Consider the following 21043-nt stretch of genomic DNA (forward strand, 5'->3'; position numbering starts at 1 on the left):
TTTATATGATATCACTCTGAGATGCTATCATGCTAATTGAGTCTCTGCATTCTCTACTTTACCAAAAGCCTACTTCTTTTATCCTTGTTTAGTTTTGATCATGGGCCCCCAAAGAGCATGTTAATATGCTAGAACCTATAAAGGTGATGAATGTGTAAATAGTGAAATATTTGAAATAATCTGAATGCCCATTTTAGCAGAAGCAGATTCACAGACAAAGATTTGAGCATAATTATTTTTGAGATCTGTGTGTGTGTGTAGGGTGTGTATAACCCTGGAAGGGGATGGAGAAGTGATACAGACAAGAGCAGGCGGCCAATAGAGAAAATGTGTTGTTAAGCTGAGTACCAATGGAGCTTATTTCCACAGGGAAAGCTCTGAAACCCAGGGTGGCTTGCACTCCTTAGGGTTGCCCCATCTACTGGGTGAGGGAGCTGGGGGATTGATACATCCACTTCCCCAGTGACTGGCTGAGAGCTGCTCCTGGCAGATGTTAATTCTCTGACACTTGCACCTGCTGCATTCATAGGCCATGTAGCATTCTGCAGTTCTGGAACCAGGCTGCCAACCCAGCGATGTATGTGCCAGTAGTGGCATTTGGCTGGAGCCCATGGAAATGTTAGGGACATGGGTGGAGCCCTGGCAGAGGCTGCTAGACCTACAAGAAAAAGTGGTAAAAAATTTTATAACACATGATTTCATGCAAAGGATAAGGTAGAACTATGATCATTGACTTAGAAATGCTCAGCCACATATTGTCAAGTAAACAAAAACAACTTACAGAACATCAAGTAGGGTTAGACTCAGTGGCTCGATTATTCTATATATGTGAATATGTCACATGTAGGGGAGGGAAGGCAAGGCTGGAACTAGGCTAAGACAAAGACACTTGCTTTGCGCACAGATTCTACAGAAGCAACAAAAACTCAGTAATCAAAATAAATGTTTACATGCAATATTTTTTTTTTACATGCAGTATTTTTAAAATATCAAAATTAATGCAAACAGTTCTTAATGAACAAAGTATCAAATTTTTCAATAAAATTAAGAGCTGACTTTGCATTTGCACAACTTGGCCTCATTCCCCTCATCTTAATCTGGGCCCCGTTGGATTCTGGCCATTGGAGGTGGAAAGTTGGGGAGATGCCCTGGGGTCTCTCAGCCCTTCAACCTCTTGTTCGTGCCTCCCTTGGCCCATCTCAGCCACTAACACTGATGCTGGAGCCCCAGAAACTCAACATGAAGGGGGCAGCTTCACCCTCTCTGTCTTTCCCTGTCTCCCCCACTTACTCACCCCCAAGCAGAAAAGCTAACAGGGGAGGAATGTACATGAAGACTCCAAGGCCTGGGACCAGTGCAGTTTCCTGAGGAGCCCTAATAATTTGGAGGCCAGAAGAACTGATTCCAAAGCAGACCCACCAAAAAAGCCCTAGCAACCAAGACTTTTGTCTTCCATGCCTGGTCCTCAGTGGGTAGTTAAATGCACGTGCTCTTTCACAGTCCTCTGGGGTGACAGTCTGGGGTTGGGCTGACCTGGCTGGGCTCTGCTTGGTGGACTGAGCGCCCAGAGCTGAAAGCCAAGTCATCAAATCCAGCTTGTTGAATTCAAGCCATCTCGATACCTCTCTTCCCGACAGCTGGGCCAGTGCCAAGAGCTCTCGGATCCCAGCTCCTCCAGGAGTCTGTATGCTGAGAGCCTGTGCAACCAGCACCTTCGCAAGTGGACTTCTTAATTCATCAGGCATAAAGGACTCAGTTTACATAGGTCAGTGTGCTAACCACTGACACCCATGGAAGACACAGCAGGGCAAGTTCTGACAGGTGTTTTCAGGGAAGTGGCAGGGAGACTGAAGTCATTTGGGAAAGTGTAGGAACTAGAGGACAGAATGAACTTTGCTTTCATTTGAAAACTCCATGGATCCTAAGCAGTATTTTCTTTGGGAGATGTTGGCCCACAGCAGTGAGAACAAAATAATGTTTCCGTCTTCACTGAAACATTTGGCCAAAGTATTAATTTCACAGCCAATGTTCAGACTGATTGTTGCACACGACCTTTAGTTTTCTTCCATGGAAAATAAAAGTGCGATGACTTGTTTTTTGGGTCCCTGGCAACTAGAAGAGGAGAGTTTTCATTGTCTTGTTTGTAGTGGGTTCCATTTCCTCCTGCCTATACCTGTAATGAATGTGTAAAAGTGAAAGTCACTCAGTCATGTCCAACTCTTTGTGACCACATGGACTTATACTGTAATTACTCCATGTAATTCTCCAGGCCAGAATACTGGAGTGGGTAGCCTATCCCTTCTCCAGGGCGTTGTCCCAACCCAGGAATTGAACCAGAATCGCCTGTATTCCAGTTGGATTCTTTATTAGCTGAGCTGCCAGGGAAGTATAAATGAATGCATGGGTGTGTCTCAAAAGCAGAAGCTTAGAGAAAGGAGGAGACAGAGTTTTAATATTCCACAATGAGTATCCGCACCTTCTTGAAAACAACAAATCGGAGAAATGTTCTTCCCCAGAATAATTGATGAGGACTCTATAGTCTATGGAGGGTAGGAGTGGGTGAATTTTATTTATGGATCTTCATCTTCCTTCAATGCCTGGCATGTTGTTAGCCATGGGTTAGGAATGGAATTACAATCCTTGCCTGCATCACTTTCCAGTGCTGTTTGTCTTTAGACAGATGACTTAACCCCTCTGAGCTTCAGTTTCCTCATCCATAAAATGAAATATAACAATACTTACCACATAGTGTTGTTGTGGCCACTGAAGGTGACCCTGCCTTTTCTCACAGTATCTAATGAGGAGGAAGAGCTTAATCAATGATTGTCTTTTATTATTGCTCTGGCCCCAGCTGCAGGTGGCAGTGGTAGGCAGCCATCAGGTATGGGAAAGCTGGTTCCAAAGAGACACATGTAGGGCACTGACAGCTCCAGCTGCCCATCCTGGAATTGCTGGAGTTTTATATAACCCTTGCATTCGACTCAGGATATGTATTGCATGTTTAAATAACTGCTAGATCTGATGGGATGATTTTATGCTACTGTAATGCACCTGGTGCATGGGTCTTGGTCTCAGGGACAATGTGATTTCTGCTATCTGGGCACGTATGCATGCGTGCATGCTCAGTCATGTCTAACTCTTTGGGATCCCATGGACTGTAGCCTGCCAGATTCCTCGGTCCGTGGAATTTTCCAGGCAAGAATACAGGAGTAGGTTGCCGTTTCCTACAGGAGATCTTCCTGACCCAGGGATTGAACCCATAACTCTGGCATCACCTGCATTGACAGGCAGATTCTTTACCAATGTGCTAGCTGGGAAGCTCTACCTGGGTACAGCTCTCCACTAACAAATCTGCCTTGAATGGTTGTCTTTTCTTGAAGAGAGCCACAGAGGCCAAGTGTCAGGGCTCATTCCCTCTTTGGGCTCTCTATAGAACAAGCCAACATCTGGCACCAGGTTTTTATGTGATACACATGAATCTGAGACCAGTGATTAATCTTGAGTTTACTAAGAGCCACAGCTTTGGGTCAAGGTGACCTGATAGAGCTCAGCCGACACCCAAAGAGTAATCCACTGAACCCAGCAGTTTGCTGGTGTGGTGGTACCATGACGGTGGGCTGCAAGACCACATTCTAACACATCCTATATTTCTTGGTCCTTCTAACTTAATATTAGCTAATCTTCATTGAGTTATTTCTATATGTCAGAAACAGCTAAGTACTTATGTCAAGAGACAAAATGATAACACCATTTGTTTTAGAGATGTGGCAATAGACATAGAAATTAACTTGGTTTACATCACAGACTCAATAAGTGACAGTACAGTTGAACCCAGATCGCTCTGACTTCAGAACCCTTATTCTTAACCACTTCACTGCTATATATATATATATATATATATATATAGCATATATATATATATATATATATATATATATATTGCTGTACAGGTCTTTTTTTGGACCTTGAAATGTTTTTTCCCAGTACTGTGGTGGGAAACTGTTTCTACAGGATGGAGTTTAGGGAGTGGGATGAGGAGGGATGGAGGCAGGAAGGCTAGCCTTGATTTGTACCATGTGCCAATTTTTGTGCTGTAAATACTCTCACCATGGTCAATTTGAAGCTACCAAGAGTTTAACAATCATTTTACAAAATTCTTGGATGTTTAACAATTGGCTCATACAAGCCGGTTTGAACCAACTCCAGCACATCTTCAAAGGTCTCAGTTATCAAGACTTCTAGAGAATATTGTTGGAATAGCTTCTTTCCTAACCATTGCACTCTTTAAATCTTGGCCCTGAGCTCTAGGATTATAAATGAGGCACTGGTCTTCATTCATTCAACAAATCTGAAGTGTTGAAGAGGCGGGAGTGGTGTAGAGGTGATTGAGGCACAGTCCAGCCATTGAGTTCTCCGGAAACAGACCCAGAGGCGAGGAGTTGAGTGATTTATGAGGCAGTGTTGCAAGGGAAGCAGGGAGGATGGCAGGAAGTGTGACAGGAGGAAAGGGGCAGGGCTAGAGTGTGCTGTTTTGCCGAATCTCATTGAGGGTGTGTTTGGCTCAGTCCTGTTACGGGAGCTCTGGAAAGAGAGTAGAATATACTCAAAGTGTCTTCATGGGGATGGGGAGGGCTAGAGTATTTAAACTTGCCACCTTCACCCTTTTGTTATGGGTTAAGGGCTGTCTCCAAGAAGACATACATGTTCAGACACTTCTGGCTTCCCACTGGTATAGGCAAAGCTGGCTCCAGCAGCCCCAACAAAGAGGTATAGGTATGGGTTGGCTGGGACCAGAGGACACCTGTATCTGCAAACAGTGAGGGTGTCTGAGGACCTGGGTACAGAGCTCTCACTATCTCCTTAGTAGCTCCTGTGTGCCAGGCACTGTCCCAGGTTCAGAGGAGAGAGGATGTGTGCAAATAGACAGTGTCCCTATGCTCATGGAGCACATGGTCTGGGTATGGGATGGGGTGGCTGAGCAATCAGACTAGGTATAGATCATGACAGATTGGGATGAATGACGAAAGGGCAAGTCCAGAGTCATGGGAGAGCCTATACCAAGACAGGTGCTAGTTTTGGGCATAGGGTTTGGGCTAGGAAAGGCCCTGCATGGCGTGTTACAGTCCATGGGGTCGCAAAGAGTCAGACATGACTGAGCAACTGAACTGAACTGAACTGAGAAAAGGCATCACTCAGTTTGACAGGATAATCCCTGGCTTTCACCAACCGTCTTGAAATAGTTGTAAGGCCAGAGGCTAGTCCTATCTTGTCTTTGAGTTTCATCCAGTACCAGAAAGTCCCTTGCAAAAACGAAACCAGCACATTAGCACCACAGGTTACCTATGGTGATTAATGACTCATGGTACATAAATCACCTATCCCGAATTATATTGTAATTACTCCTAACCAAAGCCCTATAGATTACTCTGGTCATTTATAACTCCTCATTGTGCATTTATTCTCAGAAATCTTAGAACTTTCATACCGTTGACTTACTATGAGACTCAGAGTGAGAGTGTCTAGGTTCAAAATTTGCTGGATCTCCTAATGAGTATCCTTGGGCAAGTAGCTTAACCTCACTGTGTCGGTTTCTTCATGTGTAGAATAGGGGAACTAGTACCTCACATAAGTTCTTTTGTGAAAAGTAAAATAAGTTGATATATGCAAACTACTTAGCACTATCTGTAAGCACACTCTAAGCACTTTATAAAAGCTATTGACACGAAAGGATTTTCTTTAGTACTTTTTAAGTTAAAAAGTGGGTTTACGCATTAAATAGTTTGAATAGTTTTTCTCAAACTTTGACATCAGAACTCTTTATACCCTTGAAACTATAGAACTCAAAGATATTTTTCCAAATGTGGTTTTAAAATGCATTTATTTGCCTATTAAATAGTAACAAACTCCTTACATGTTAATATATTGTCTTAGTTGGAGCTGCTATAGCAAATGACCATAGACTAGGTGGCCTATAAACCACAGAAATTTATTTCTCACAGTTTTGGAGGCTGGTATTCCATGAAAAATGTGGCTAGTTCAACTGGCAACTCAAATATCACACATATGGTTCTCCTTCAGACAACCATCATACATCAATATGCAGAAGAGGTGCTTTGTGCATACTTTCCATTCCATCACAAAGAATATTGGGAAGAAAGTGTCCTCAAGGGTAGAGATACTTAATATGGTTGATCATCTACAGTGCTTCATCAAAGACAATCTTTAGAAAATTCAGTTTCACTTGACTGCAACAGTGTGAAGGTGATACCAGTACCAATGACTACTGGTACAGATGGGTGCTCATTTTAGTTCCTATCACTTTTGCAGCATCAACACAAATAACACAGTGGAAAAGGCAAATCATGTACTAGTACTATTATGAAAATAGCTGTGACATGAGGACTCTCTAAACAGGTTTCAGGACCATCAGGGTCTGCAAATCACAGTTGAAGACTGCACACCGGACTATTGAAGCATTTATTTTGAGGAAGAGGCTATGATAGATACGAGGGCCTTTGGAAGGTGTGATAGGTTTTTACTTCTGTATTTGTTGAAGTTTTTACATCCATCATCTACTGTCAGAAATAAAACAGAAGATATTTCCATTTTACAGAAATTAGTAAAGAGACTTCCATTCTGGTCTCAGGTCTTGTTTTTCCATATGAAAAATTGCCATCTCTCCCCTCCTCCTTCAGGGGGCTGTGAGACCCTAGGTTCCCCAGAGTTGGAAATGGTGTTAGACTTGATCATCTCTTCTATGAAAGAATTGTGGGAAAGGTCAATGGAGAATTAAGACCGAGGGCTGATGAACATTTTTAGGTCCTTGGATTATCCTCTAGGGCACACTTCTTGAGTTCATAATCCCAGTTCCCGCCTTTCCTAGCCATGACCTTTGGAAAGTTACCTAACAGTTTCACCGCTCAGTCCTTCCTTGGCAAATGAGAAATAACTTTAACCTGTATCTCAAAATGTTCTCCAGAGGATTAACTGAGATGTGTCTGATACGTAGTTCATGCTAGGTAATATCAACTTTTATGAGAATGATTGCTTCAGCAGCCAAGGTGGTTTTTCTTGCTGGAAGTTTCCAATATGATCAACAGGTCCATGCTTTCCTCTCTGCTGGTTGTAAGCTAATGGAAAATGTCTTTCTAGGGATGAGTCATAGATCGTGACCTCCCTAGTGGAAGCATCTCCCCTGGGCTTATCGGGCCTGGAGGGGTTGACCAGAAGTGTGGTCTCTGTTCCCCTTGCCTCCAGAAGCAGCCCCTACTTGGCTGCCTTTGACAGCTCAGGTCTGACAAGAGAAAGTGAAGGCCATGGAATTTCCATGCAGCCTTAATATCATGCCAGCTTAAAGCTTCCAGTGACTCCTCTCTGCCCCATTGTCCTTTCCTATAAGCCACAGGTCAGTGTTACCAATAGGGTTCAGCAAGTCCCTTTTCCAAGTGAGGTGACACTGTGTTAACTTTACTGAGTCACTAATTTTTTAATTTTTACCTTTTTTTTCCCCATATAGTCTAGATATGGCCTGTCTGCATCCAACCCCTTCTAGTTTCCAGTGACTTCTCCTCTTCCCTGTGGAAGGATGGGTGTGTTCCCAGGAACAGTTAAAGGCAAGACAGAGAACAGTATGTAGCCACCTTCCAAATAACCCTCAAATCAGTGGCTTCTCTCCCCGTGATCTCCCACTGCTTCGACAGAAGTCACTTTCTTTTTGCTGGAACTTTTTGGCAACAGCTGCCATCTGGTCTGCAGGCATTATCCAGGCTCCTCACTGCAGCCAAGGAGCAAGTTTGAAACATCCCTGCCCCTGATACTGCTGGGCACTGGGAGAGGGTATCCAGGGAGGCCCAGGCCTGCCATGTTCCCATGGCTGGCTCCATAGAGCATGGGCCCCCACGAGTGTTCTGCTGCAGGGCTGTGGACAAACGCCATAGCAGCCTCACTGGAGGAGGAAGAGAGACTAGAGACGAGGCTTGCACAGACCCTAAAGGTGGGCTTGGGGTCTTAGGAGCGGGAAATTTCAAGTGCCAGGTGGCTAAAATCTAGAGGGGCACAGGTGCCAATATGGTATATTCTTTGGTACCACAGATCTCTTGACCTTTCAGGAGGGGTCAGGGGAGGTCCAGCATGGGACACGGTGAAGGGCACCCTGAGCGAGGACTCTGGGTGCCTTTGTCTAAGGGCAGAGCAGTCTAGAAATGTAACATACTTGCCATCAGCGCATAACGCCCTGCAATGGCTCTCTTCTGGCTCTGGGATTGAGTCCCCACCGCTTGGTCTACCAGGCTCTTGGCAGTCTGGCTCCTGCCCACATTTCTGTCTTGTCCTTGACTATCTCTGGTGCTAGCCTTCCCCTTTTGTTGGCTGTCCCTGCATCCCATGCTCTTTCACCGTAGGGATACTGCTGGATGCCACCTTCTCTGGCCCTTCCCCTGCACGATAATTCTTCCCGTATACCCCATTCCTCTAACCCCCCAAGTCTAGGCTGGGTCCTGTTCTTCAGCCTTCATAGCTATCATCTTCTTGCCTTCTCCCTCCTGTCTCCAAGAATCAGAGCATGACAATAGTCATTAGGGAGGGCTTGCTGCCTTGATGCCCATTTTCCCGATGAGAGAACTGAGGCCAAGAGTGGAAATTAATTTATTTGCACAACCAGCTAAGAACAGAGCTAGGCTCTGAGTTTAGTCACCTAGCTTTTAACCACAGCCCCTACTGATGGTTGGTTTTTTAAGCTCTGGGGTACATCAGTGTCACTAGTGGCAGTGGTGACTGGGTGAGGAGGCTTGTTGAAAATGCAGACTCCTGGGCCCCACTGCCACAGCCGTTCTCGTTCTGTGGGTCAAGGGTAGGGCCCAGAAGTCTGCATCTTTATTAGCTCTCCCGGGGTGTCTAGTGCAGCTGGACTACACCTGCAGTTACAGCGAGTCACAAGATTTACTTCCAAACTGCAGGCCCTAAATGGCAACCTGCTAAATATAATTAGCCCAGTGGGGTCCAGAAGGGGAGGAAGAAGACAGAAGTTCCTGCTTGCATCCAGCCATCTCTGTGCTGTCTCTGATGGTGTTGGAAAGGAGTAGGGAATGCCCTCCTCTGGGTAGAAGATGCAAGCCCTGTTTGTACCGTACAGACACCACACAGGACCCATAACCTAGAGTGGCCAGAAGCCATCAGACCCTCCTCTCATATTCTGTCTCCTCCAGGAGGAGGGGAAGAACCACATTTCAGTGACAGTGTTCAACTCTGACTTCACCTTAACTATCTGGAATCTGATCTGTTTGGTTGACCTGCCTCCATTCCATCCCATCAGCTGCTGGAAGCCAGTGGCCAGAAGGAAGCAGAGGTTGAGAATACAACTCCACAGACTTTGTCTCTGGCAATTGAAACCCAGTTGCACCCTGTCCACACCTACATCTCTTCCCTGAGATTTGAAGACACTTGAGCTGCAGCCCTACTAATTGCATCAAGTGTGGGGATGGAGAGGCAGAGCAGTGCAAGCAGGGGTGGTGGCCTCTGAGTGGGCCTCACTCCGGCATGGCAGCTCTGTCAATAAGAAGAGGGACAGGGCCATTCTTTGGAGAGGAAATGTGTCCCCAACCCAGGAGACCCTAAGGACAATCTGAGAGACACCAGGCCTTTCTTCTGTCTGATCATTCCTCCTCCACAAATGTCCCCGCCCTTCGATTCCTTTGTCAATTGTTTCTTTCCTCCTTCCAGCCCACTTCCTCCTGTTCTTGGTGCTCCTGCTGAGGGATTCATGGTCCTTGAATTCTGCCTCCTCATCTATAGCCTATTGGCCATGGTTACCTGGTATGAGGCTCTCACTTGACTCCAGCAGCTCCATGGACTAAACCTTTTAAGTGCATAGACTTGTACTTCGACCGCCATGTTGGAGCAGCCGACAAGTTCCCCCCAAATTCATATGCTGAAACCTTCTCCTCCACGTGATGAAAGTAGGAAGTGATCTTGGGGGAGATTACGTCATGTGTGTAGAACCATCACGAATGGGATTTGTGCTCTTCTACAAGAGGCCCCAGAGAGCGTCCGTGCCCTGTCTACTGTGTGAGGACACAGTGAGGATCTGGCAGTCTGCATCCCATAAAGAGAGCCTTTCTCAGAACCCGAGCCTCCTGGCACCTTGACCTCGGACTCCCAGCTTCCAGAACTATGAGAAATAAATGTCTTTCTGCCACCCAATCTGTCATATTTTGTTATAGCAGCCCAAGGGGACTGAATCAGCCTGGCTGGGTGGCCGCTTTCAGGCCATGAATTCTGGAAGTGCAAGCAGAAAGAGCTGGAGAGCTGGTCTGCCGCAAAACCCAGGAGAGCGAAGCAGAGAAAGAGACAAGTGTTCCCCCAGGACGCGAAGAGAGAGAGGATCAAGAGCAGATTTGATTCCTGCCAGCTTCCCAATTCCCAGTACCAATCTCTTGTGAAGAATTTCTAGTTTTAAATGAACGAGTACCCGAATGATTTCTTGCCCTTGGGGCCTGCCAGATAACCTAACTCCTCATAATTGCGTTCCCTTTATTTAAGTTAGCTCAAGTGGGTTTGTTTTTGCCGAGTAAATGATCCCTGATTAAGACAGCCCTTCCGGGAGAGGTGAAGCCTGGCCTGACTCTTGCAAGTTAAGAAACACTGGCTGAGCCCAGGTACACGGCAGGAACTGGGATAGGATGGAGCCCCTGCTCTCCTGAAGCCTTCGGGCAGAGCTCAGCAGTGCAGAGAAGCGGGGAGGGTGCTTCATCCCCAGGGAGGGGTAATGGGGGAAGCACAATCCAGGGAGTGAGTGCTGACGATTGGAGCAGGGTACATTCGAGAAGCAGGTCATTTGTATTCTGTGCTCTGCACAACACAAAGCAGAAGGCTTTGGGACAGGGGCAGAATGCCAGGACTCGAGTCAGAGATATGCCAGGTGCTTACTGAGTGACTGGGCAGCTTTCTTAGACTCTTGAAATCTCAACTTTTCTAAGATGTGACCACAATGGGAATGCACTGACAGGGCTTGACCTTACACAGTGCCTGACGCATAGGAAGTGCCCAGGGTGCTTGGCTGCTGTGGTTGGGATGGGGGAGGGGACTGGCTAGAATCAAATTTTCCACAGGGCCATAACACTGAAGGTTTGATGGACCCAGCATAGGAGTCTGGATTTCATTTAGAAAAAGTATGAGAAACTTGAGACGTTTTAAAGCAAGCAAGTGGTCTGATCTGATGATTATGGGGGTTTTCAACCAGGACACATTTGCACCTTCACCCTCTCCCCCAAAGCATATACACGCCAAGGAGACATGGAGCAAAGCCTGAAGATGCTGTTGGTTGTTAAAACTGGGGATGGAGGTATACCACTGGCATCTGGTGGGTAGAGCCCAGGGGTGCTGCTAAACATCCTACAATGCCCTGGACAGCCCCTGCCACAGCAGAGGATTATCTACCCAAAATGTCAGCAGTGCCAAAGTTGAAGAAGCATGGATTAAAGTACTATAAAGAAATTAATTACTTCCCGTCTGGGGTCCTCAGTTTCCCCATCTGTCAAAGGGTGGGCTGGGAGGACTTAGAAGAGGTGTGTGACTTTTTCCTTCAGCAGGAATCTGCATCTCCTGCCACCGTGGCTGACCCTGTGGTCTGGACACTTCCTAACCAGCCATGTGGCTCTGCGCTGGGCCCTCTGAGCCTCTTATTTCAGATAATCCCAATGGAGGCAGGGAGCTTATATAGAACGTAAGACTTTGGATGCAGCCCACCCATGGGATCAGACCCTGGCACCACTCCTTGCCAGGTCTGAGACTTAGTGCCATTTTCTTTGCCTCTCTGACCCTCTGTCTCTCTGTCTGTAAAATGAGACTGATAAGGATGCCTCCCCTGTGGCACAGTGGTGAGGGTCTGCAGAATCTTTAGCCTAGCATGTGACCCATCACAGGTGCCCCATCAACATCAGCTACGGGGAGGGCGCTGACTGCCCCCCACCAGAGGTGTGAGGTTGGTAAACACAAAGGACCTTGTGAGAAATGCACCCAGTAGACATTCAGACAGGCTGTCTCCGGATGCCTTTGACAGTGCCCATCAGTCAGAGGGAACTCCAGGAACACACTCTGCTTTGAATATTTGCTGAACTAATCAGAAAAGGAGAGCAGGAAAGAAAGCAGAAATCCTTGTTATGGCATGGGTCTCACAAACTCAGTGTCTTAGGGACAGGGGCAGTAACTAGACTACAAGGTTAAACAGTAAATTAGTAAATGTCTTGACTAAACGGTACTAGAGCCATGAATGCAAAAGATGCTTTTTTTCAGAGAAGCAGGAAGACAGACCCAGGACCCCAGGTGCTGGGTTCAAATTCCTGTCTGGCCACAAACCAACTGTGAGAACTTAGGCAAATTGTTTGACCCCTCATTACCCCAATTTCCCCAGCTATAGAAATATAAATAATGCCTACTTCACTTGCTGGCCCTGAAAATATTGAGTTGGCCACAGAGATCATTCATGTTTACCTATAAGTTGCTATGGGAATACCCAAATGAATGTTTTGGCCAATGCAATACATATTATATATAGAGGAACCTAGCGTGCTATAGTCCATGGGATCGCAAAGAGTTGGACACGACTGAGCAACTCAGCATACACACACACTCACACAAGCTCTAAATCAGTGTCTGGTATAGAATTGGGGCTCAGATGTCATCACTTCTAGTAATTCCCATTCCACTTCTGTTTCTCTTCTTACAACATAAACGAACCATCTCCATCATCCTTGGTGTCAAGTGGGTTTGGTGCCCACAGACCTACAGCATCAGCGTCACCCAGGAGTTTGTTAGGAATACCAATTACTCAAACTTCACCCCAAGCCTCCCCAATTAGGAACTTTATTTACTAGCTGTGTGACCTTATTTGGAAAGATTAGCTTTCTAAGCTCTGAATTCCTTGTATGTAGGGGATTATACTACAGCCTACCCCCTCCTCTGCTGTCAGCTCTCTAGGGTGACACTGGCCTTCTGTCAGTTTCTAGACTGTGCCAAGCTCTTTTCTGCCGCAGGGCCTTTGCACATACTGTTCCTTCTGCTTGGAACATCTATTCCTTGGCTCTGCCCGTGGCTGACCCTTGTTATCTTTCAGGCTTCAGCTTAGTGTCACCTCCTCAGAGTGGCCTTCCCTCACCGCCTTCATTTTTAATCCCCGTTACTCCATGTTTCTGCACATTATATATTTCTTTCCTGGTGCTAATCTCAATCTATAGTTACCTTATTTCTAAGTCTGCTTATTTGCTTCTTATCTTCCTTATCACTATATAATCACCAAGAGGGCAGGAATTGGGTTTTTCTCTCTGCCCAATGCCTGGCTCAGGATTGGTATTCCATGAATATCTGCAAAAGAAATGAATGAGTATGTTATAATTAATATGGAGTACTTGTTGCAGAGCTGGGCAGTTGATGAAGGCTGCATCATAAAAATAGCATTATGATATTATTATGGTAAAATAGGCCACCATGCAGCCCCAGGCTTCATGTGACTTTGAACCTTGGCCTTTGCAAATATCTACTGAAGCAATACTGAGGCTCACAGAGGCCTTTCCATCCACAGCTCCAGAGCTCAGCTGCTGCCTGAGTGACCCTCCTGACCAATCATGTAGCCATCCTGAAGATGCTGCCTCATTAAAATATGGAAATAGCTGTCATGTCACTATCACAGCCCAAGCCATCAAGTGCTCCAAATTGGTTTTTGCTGTTTTATACAGTACAACATACATTTGTTCACTTTTCAAACAGTAAACACCACCTGCAAAATGCCTTTAATATTTAATGTGACTGTAAATTGTTTTGAAAATAAATCCAGCCATGTGGAAAAGTGGCAGAAGGGACAGGAAACAAATCCAGGAACCTGTACCATTGAGGGTGGGGGCAGTGGGGGACAGGGTGTCCACGGTGGCTGGGATTCAGGTGGCAATTCTGATAGCCTGATTATCTGAGTACTTCAGTGCCCTAATGTTCCAGCTTTGTTGACAAGGGCTCTTGCCCTCCCAGCCTACTGATTTTGAACTCATGACTGAGCTTACTTGGTTCTACAGAGGAGGTGGCTGAAAGTTTATGATGTTCACCTTGACTGGGACTATCCCAGGGGAAAGGACATCCACCATCCACCACTCTGATGAGGAAAAGGATGATTAGCAATGAGCTTTTTTGGCCAAACTGTTGCAGGAAGGGGGACCTCTTCCAGGGCCCGAAACTGGTCTCTTGTCTAACACTTGGAAATGAACTGTCCTAGGAGACACATGTGCTGACAAAGCAAGAGATTTTATTGGTAAAGGACACCCGGGTGGAGAACAGTAGAGTAAGGGAACCCAGGAGAAAAGCTCTGACTCTGGGTTTTATGGTGATGGGATTAGTTTCTGGGTTGTCTTTAGCCAATCATTCTGACTTAGCCAAGATGGATGCCAGCGAGGATTCAGGGAGGTGGTCGGACATGTGTTGTCTCCTTTTGACCTTTCTCAACCTCTTCCAGTTGGTGCTGGCTTATTAGTTCTGTGTTCTCTACTAGGACCTCCTGTCATAAAACAACTCATGCAAATGGTTACTATGGTGCCTGGCCAGGGTGGGCGGTTCCAGGCAGTGTGCTTCACCTAACAAAACCAGCTTTTATTTCCTTTGCTAGTCTCCCTGCCCAGCATCATAGTGGGGATGGGGGTGAGGGTAGTAATATAGGGCCTCAGTTTATTGTCTTACTTCCCTCATAAGTGAAATTAAGATGCGGTTAATATTTACCTTGTTGGTTGCTATAGATTTGAACAAGTGAGTATACATGAAGCAGTGCCTGGCATGCAGGCCAATACATGAACGCAAGTTTGTTGCTGTGACTGACATGGTCAGTCATGGTCCTTGTCCCTCGTCCTACTCCTCCAGTGGCACCAACCTGTCCATGCCTGGGTGTTGTGCGTACTCCCTCCCTACACCAGGCCTTTGCACTATCTGTGTCCTCCGCTTACCTTGCCTTTCCTTTCTCTTTTTGCCTGGTTAACGCCTGTTTTTCTCTCAGCTTGAATGACTGAAATGTTGAACTTTTGGGCAAACTGCAAGCTCTCTCTCTCCTTTTGATGTCACAGGTACTAACTAAGTCTCTGGGTCAGGGTGGGGGGAATTCTTCTGATTAGCTCACACCAGGTCATCTGTCCACTTGTAACTGTAGTCCAAGGACCAAGAGCAGCCACATCGCAAGCTATGTATGGGGAGCAGAGCAGTGCCCCCAGAGAAAGGAGCTGTTGGTCTTGGTAGACTATACTATTATTATCTATTACAATGAGATGTGTGTCCAAAGACAGTCACCCAGAAGCCACGTGAGGACCACCTGTAGTTGATGACCAGTCAGGCAGCCATTGCTTTACTCAAGGCTAGAAGGATAAGGGCTGATGATTTGGGAGACATCAAAGAACTGAGACAGACAGAAAGGAAGCAAATTCTGGGGCTTCTAACTTGGGTAAGAGAACATATGGTGTTATCTGGAAGTTTGAATGACAATGTTCTTAACCAGGGACCTACATCACCCAAAGAAGTGGGTGATCATGTGAGGGTCTGAGATAACAGTATTCAGCTCAGAGAGGGAGACTGCCTTGGGGGTTTAAACAAAGAGCCTGAAGTCTCAACTTGCACCTTTGAAGTAGGTATATAAATTTAACGCTGGCACGAACCCTGATAATTATCAAAGGGGTAGTAACACCACCTAACTCATTGCTTGGCTTTTCTGAACAAATTCACAGCTAACGTTCGTTCTGTTTCCCTGCCATCTTGATCACTCTGAGAATATCGCGGGCTCTGTGTAAGTACCACTGAATATCTGTCCTTCTGGTTCTTGACGCTCTCAGTGATCATGCTCCTCTATATGAGAAGCTTAGGTCCCTAACGGAGCATTTCGATAAGAGCCACTGAGTTCTCTGAATGGCACGAGAATCCAAATGCAATCCTTCACAGGAAGATATTCTCTGCTCTTCTCGTCAGGGTGCCATTAAGATCCTAAAATAGCATGCCCAGAAGACTTCTGGATTTTTTTTCCTCCTAAATATGATCTTCTCATCTCAGTAAATGGCACCACTTCTCATCTCAGTAAATGGCACCACCAAGATCCTCAAGCTAAACGTCTAGAACTTGAATCCCATCTTTCCCTCCAATGTACCAATCAATCCCATTGGCTCTAATTCTAAAATATACTCTACTCTCTACTCTCTATACCCCACTCTCTACTCATCCAAGATGTATCCCCATCTCCCATCTAGTCCAGGGGTTGGCAAGCTTTTCCTGTAATGGGCCAGAGTAAACATTTTCAGTTTTGTTTTCTATGCCATCTTGTTACAATGAAATCAACTTGCCTTGGGTCCAGAAGTAGCCATAGACAATATGTAAACATGACAGTGTCTGTATTCCAATAAAACTTTATTTGCAAAATCAGCAGCCCACAAGCCATAGTTTGCTGACCCCTGTTGGGCTTCCCTGGTGGCCCAGATGGTAAAGAATCTGTCTGCAATGCAGGAGACCTAGATTTGATCCCTGGGTTGGGAAGATCCCTTGGAGAAGGGAATGGCTACGCACTCCAGTATTCTTGCCTGGAGAATTCCATGAACAGAGGAGCCTGGTTGGCTACAGTCCATGCGGTTGCAAACAGCCAGACATGCCTGAGTGACTAACACACGCTTTCACCACATTCACCACTGTTTCTTATCTGGACCAGTGCAAAAACTTCAAACTGGCCTTCCTGCTTCCACTCTGGCCACCTCAGCCATGCATGATCAACCTGGTGGCCAGTTACCTTTAAAAAAGTAATCAGACGATGTGTCTCCCTGGCTTAATGGTCTGGTAGTTTCCCACTGCCCTACTCTCTCTTCACCCAGCATGACCCAGCTCCTGCCTTCTCTCTGGTCTCCCCTCCTGCCTCTCTCCTTGTCTGCAGTGCTCCACATTCAATGGTTCCCTTTATTCTCTGCTGCCTTCACTCTTTGCTGGAACATTCTTCCTCTAACTTGTGTCTGCATCCTTTTCATCATTCAGCTCCTGATTCAACACCTCCTCCATGAAGAGACTCCTTCTGATATCTGTCTAATGCTGCCTGCCTCTTTCTCATGATCCCATTTGAAAATGATTGTCTTATGTGTTGACTTGTTGACTCTTTGTCTTCCCAATATGACATGGAAGCTCCGTGAGCAGGGACCTTGTTTGTCTGGTTAGTACTAATATCAGCTCCAATGTGAGTGAATGAATAGAGGCTACTCATCTGTATTTCCAAGTAATGCCTGTTCTGATAATCTATTCACCTCTGATTTCCTCAGCTTTTACCAAGCCCTTCTTATGCTAGCCCAGGAAAGCCTTGACCAATAGCTCCCCTAGTGCATGTGAGAAAGCCAGAAAAAAAATAAACAAACAAAAACACTGCTTGTCTGAATCCTTAGGCTTGTCCAGGGACGTCTGTACAAACTTATGTGTCATCCTAAGACCAAGCCTGGAGCAGGGCTGCTATTCAACAGCTGGCCTCCACACGGGGCCCTCTTTAGACAGCTGTGATGTTGTTGAGGGATGGTGGGGATGCTTTCTGGAAGCTCTGATCCAGGAATCCTGCCTTCTGCTCCTGGTGCTCCCTGACACATGATAAAGATTTACTCAAGCTTCATTTCCTTGTTTCTCCTATTTTCTCTCTTAAGGCCTCTCCTTCCCTCCTTCTCATCCTCCCACCCCCTTCACTTACTCCCCTTTTTACTATAATCCTGGGGCAAGAGATTGCTTGTTGCCACCAAATATCCTTTCTTCCTTGGTCATGGGACCCCGATTTTATTTGAGGTGACAATGAAGGCAACAGAAAGCCTACATTTGCCAGTCTCTCTTGTAGTTAGGGGTGGCCATGTGACTGTGTCCTGGCTAATGACAGATAAGCAGAGGCACTGAGGGAACTTCTGGGAAGGGTAATGAAAGGGTGCTGACTCAGCTCGTGTCTCAGTCTGCTCAGACTGCTGTAGCAAAATAACATAGGCTGGATGACTTAAACCACAGACATTTATGTCCTTCAGTTCTAGAGACTGGAAGTCAAAGTGCAGGGAGCCAGTCGATTGCATATTCTGGTGACAACTCTTTTCGTGGCTTGCAGTCAGCTACCTTCTCAATGTGTCTTCACATGGTAGAGAAAGATGGCTGTCATCCTCAGATTAGGACCTCCACCTTTATTCACTCATTTAAGCTTAATTACCTCCTAAAAACCCTATATCCAAGTACAGTCACACTGGAGATGAACACATCAACATAAGATTTTTTAAAATTTTTAATTGAAGGATAATTGCCTTACAGAATTTTGTTGTTTTCTGTCAAACATCAACATGAATCAGCCATAGGTATACATACGTCCCCTCCCTCCATAAAAAATTTTTAATGGTGTTTAACATAAACCATTTTTTTAACATATGAATTTTTGAGGGGACATAATTCAGTCCATAGAAGCTAGATTTTACATCATTTTGTCCTTCCCTTCCTTCTACCTTCCTCCCAACTGGAATGCAGATATGATGTCTGGAGCTTCAGCAGCTATATTGGACCGTGTGGTATACTTGAGCATAAGTGCCCAGTGGCTTAGGAATAGAAGTATAGAATGAGGGGAAGGGCCAGGGTTGACTTTGTAGAGCCTCTCTCTCATCACTGGAATAATGTTAGACTTTGCTTTATGTTGGATCACTGGTTCCTAATTGCAGCCCATTGAAATAATCTGGGTAGCTTTGAAAAATACTGGTACTTGGATGGCATCCCCAGAGATGCTGATGTAATTGGTCTTTTAGGGTGTAGTCTATGCATCATGAGGTTTTTTTAAAGCTCCTCTGGTGATTCTGATGTGTTAAAGGTTGAGAACACTGTGCTGAAGAATAAACACTTGCATAAGAGGATCAACTATATTTTAAACTATGGTATTTTAGTTTTGTTATATGAGACTAACACAACTCCTAACAATCAGAAATCTAATTTCAGAAGATGAATCACTTCCATCTTCTAAGATTTCCAGAGCAAGAACTAACCAAAGCCAGCAGGAACCCTGCTCATATCCTATCTTGTTCAAGAGCATATGTAGGTACAGCTCAGTTCAGGCTGAATGGTGACGAGATGTGAAATATTAACCACAATTTTCTGTCCCTTTGTCCACATGAACAAAACAATGTGTACAACTAAAAATAAATTTCAGGATTAAACTAAGTATTCAAATTAAAAAAATAGTCAAATGAGGTACTTTTGTCATTACATTTTTTTTTTTTTCCTGAGAGTGAAATGATCACCAGTGATCATTGGAAGCCAATGAACTCTTGCTTACTGTGCTCCAAATGCTTTTCCTTGTCCCCATCCCATGTGAGACAAGATCAAGGTAGGAGCTCTGCTAGCTGCTAAGAGAGTGGGTTGAAAATAAGCAAGTGCCTGAGTTCAAATCCCAGCTCAACCACTTAGAAGTTGAGTGCTCTTAGGCAGGCAGCTAATCTCTCTGTGCTTCACACGGCCCCTGTGCAAAATGGGGCGCAGGATTGCACCCAGGGTTGTGGTAAGGATTAAACAACAGCATATGAAAAAGCACTTGGCATTCTGCCTGACATGTGTCAGCTGTCACTCTTAGGCACAGCCAGCTGCTCCTCCAGAACTGAGTGTCCTTCCTGTTGAGTGTGGAGACTCTGCCCCTCCCTTTCTGGAAAACATTGCTGAAATCAGGCTGCTTTTATGAATAGAGAGCTAAATGAGCAAACACATGTCTGGAAATAAAGGTAATTTATCCCTGGGGAGATACCATCTCCCAGGTTCAGGGGTTAATGGGCTCGGAGGATTCATAACAAACGGTGCTCCAGACAGATTGGCTGAGCAGCTATTGTTGCCCAGACAGCTCTTGAGCGGGGTCTCATTTGTTAGCACGGCAGCCAGAGAAACAAATGAGAAGGCGAGCCCCTCCAAGATAACAGAAATCTAGCGCGAGGGGCAAAACGCCCTGGGAGTTGGAGCCGGTGACAGGGGCTGTGCTTCTTCCTGGGCTGCCGGCGTCGAACTCTGGAGGAGGCTGGGAGGGAGCCAGCGCTGACGGCGAGCGCGCTCCTCGGTAAATAAGGCAGCTGCCAAGAGCCGAGCCGTGGAAAAACACTTACAGATGAGAGGGAAACACATGGCAAGCATGATCCTCTGCGATCGTAAAATGCGTGGTAGAGGAAGATGGGAGGAAACAAATCATTCTCCTTGGGACTGTCCATCTGGAAGTGTGTGGCCAGGAGCATTATTACAAATAAATATGTCCAGCCCAGCAACGTCTGGGAGTAATTGGATGTTTTCATCCTTCTGGAACCTGTGGAAAAGCTCCTCATACAAACACAGGTCCCGAAAGCCACAGCAGACGCTCCCCTGCTGCAGGCACGCTGAGTCTGCAATTCCCTGCCTGTGGATTGGTTCAGCCCATTTTCTGGGGAAGGCCTGGGAGTGGCGGGGGCTTAAGATTCTAGAAGCTTTTGAGGGGGAGCTTGAGCCTGGGAGAGAAGACAGGAGTCTTTGCAGACCTATGGGAAATATGACCAGATGGAGTGCAGGCCTCTGTGGCTAACCAGCTCCTATAGGGTTTCTCAAAGTTGAATCCTGGAGCCATTTTTATCTTAGAGTCCTGGCAAATCATGTGGATTGCTGGGTCCTGAACTTGAGACTTCCAGGATTTAATTTTTGGAGAGAGAGTGTTGGACTCTTGCATTTTAATACAGATTCTTGAGAGAGTCCTATGCACACCAAGCCAAAGCAGTGGTTCCCAACCTTGAACTTGCATCAGAATCACCCAGACAGCTTGAGAAACACAGACAGCAGGGCCCCACCTCAGCAACCACGCCAGATTCAGTAGGTCTGTGGCGGTGGCAACTGCAGACTTGGTTTCTAACAAGTTTCCCAGATGCTGCTGCTGCTGCTGGTATAGGGACCATACTTTGAGTAGCAGGGCATTAAAGATTGCAAACCACTGAACTATCAAGTTTGTGCTCAGGCTGAGAAAAGTCTCCTCTATCAACAAACACATGTGGAGCCGCAACTGAGA

The sequence above is a fragment of the Dama dama genome, chromosome 24 (genome assembly GCF_033118175.1).
Source record: "Dama dama isolate Ldn47 chromosome 24, ASM3311817v1, whole genome shotgun sequence".
In the NCBI taxonomy this organism is placed as follows: Eukaryota; Metazoa; Chordata; class Mammalia; order Artiodactyla; family Cervidae; genus Dama; species Dama dama.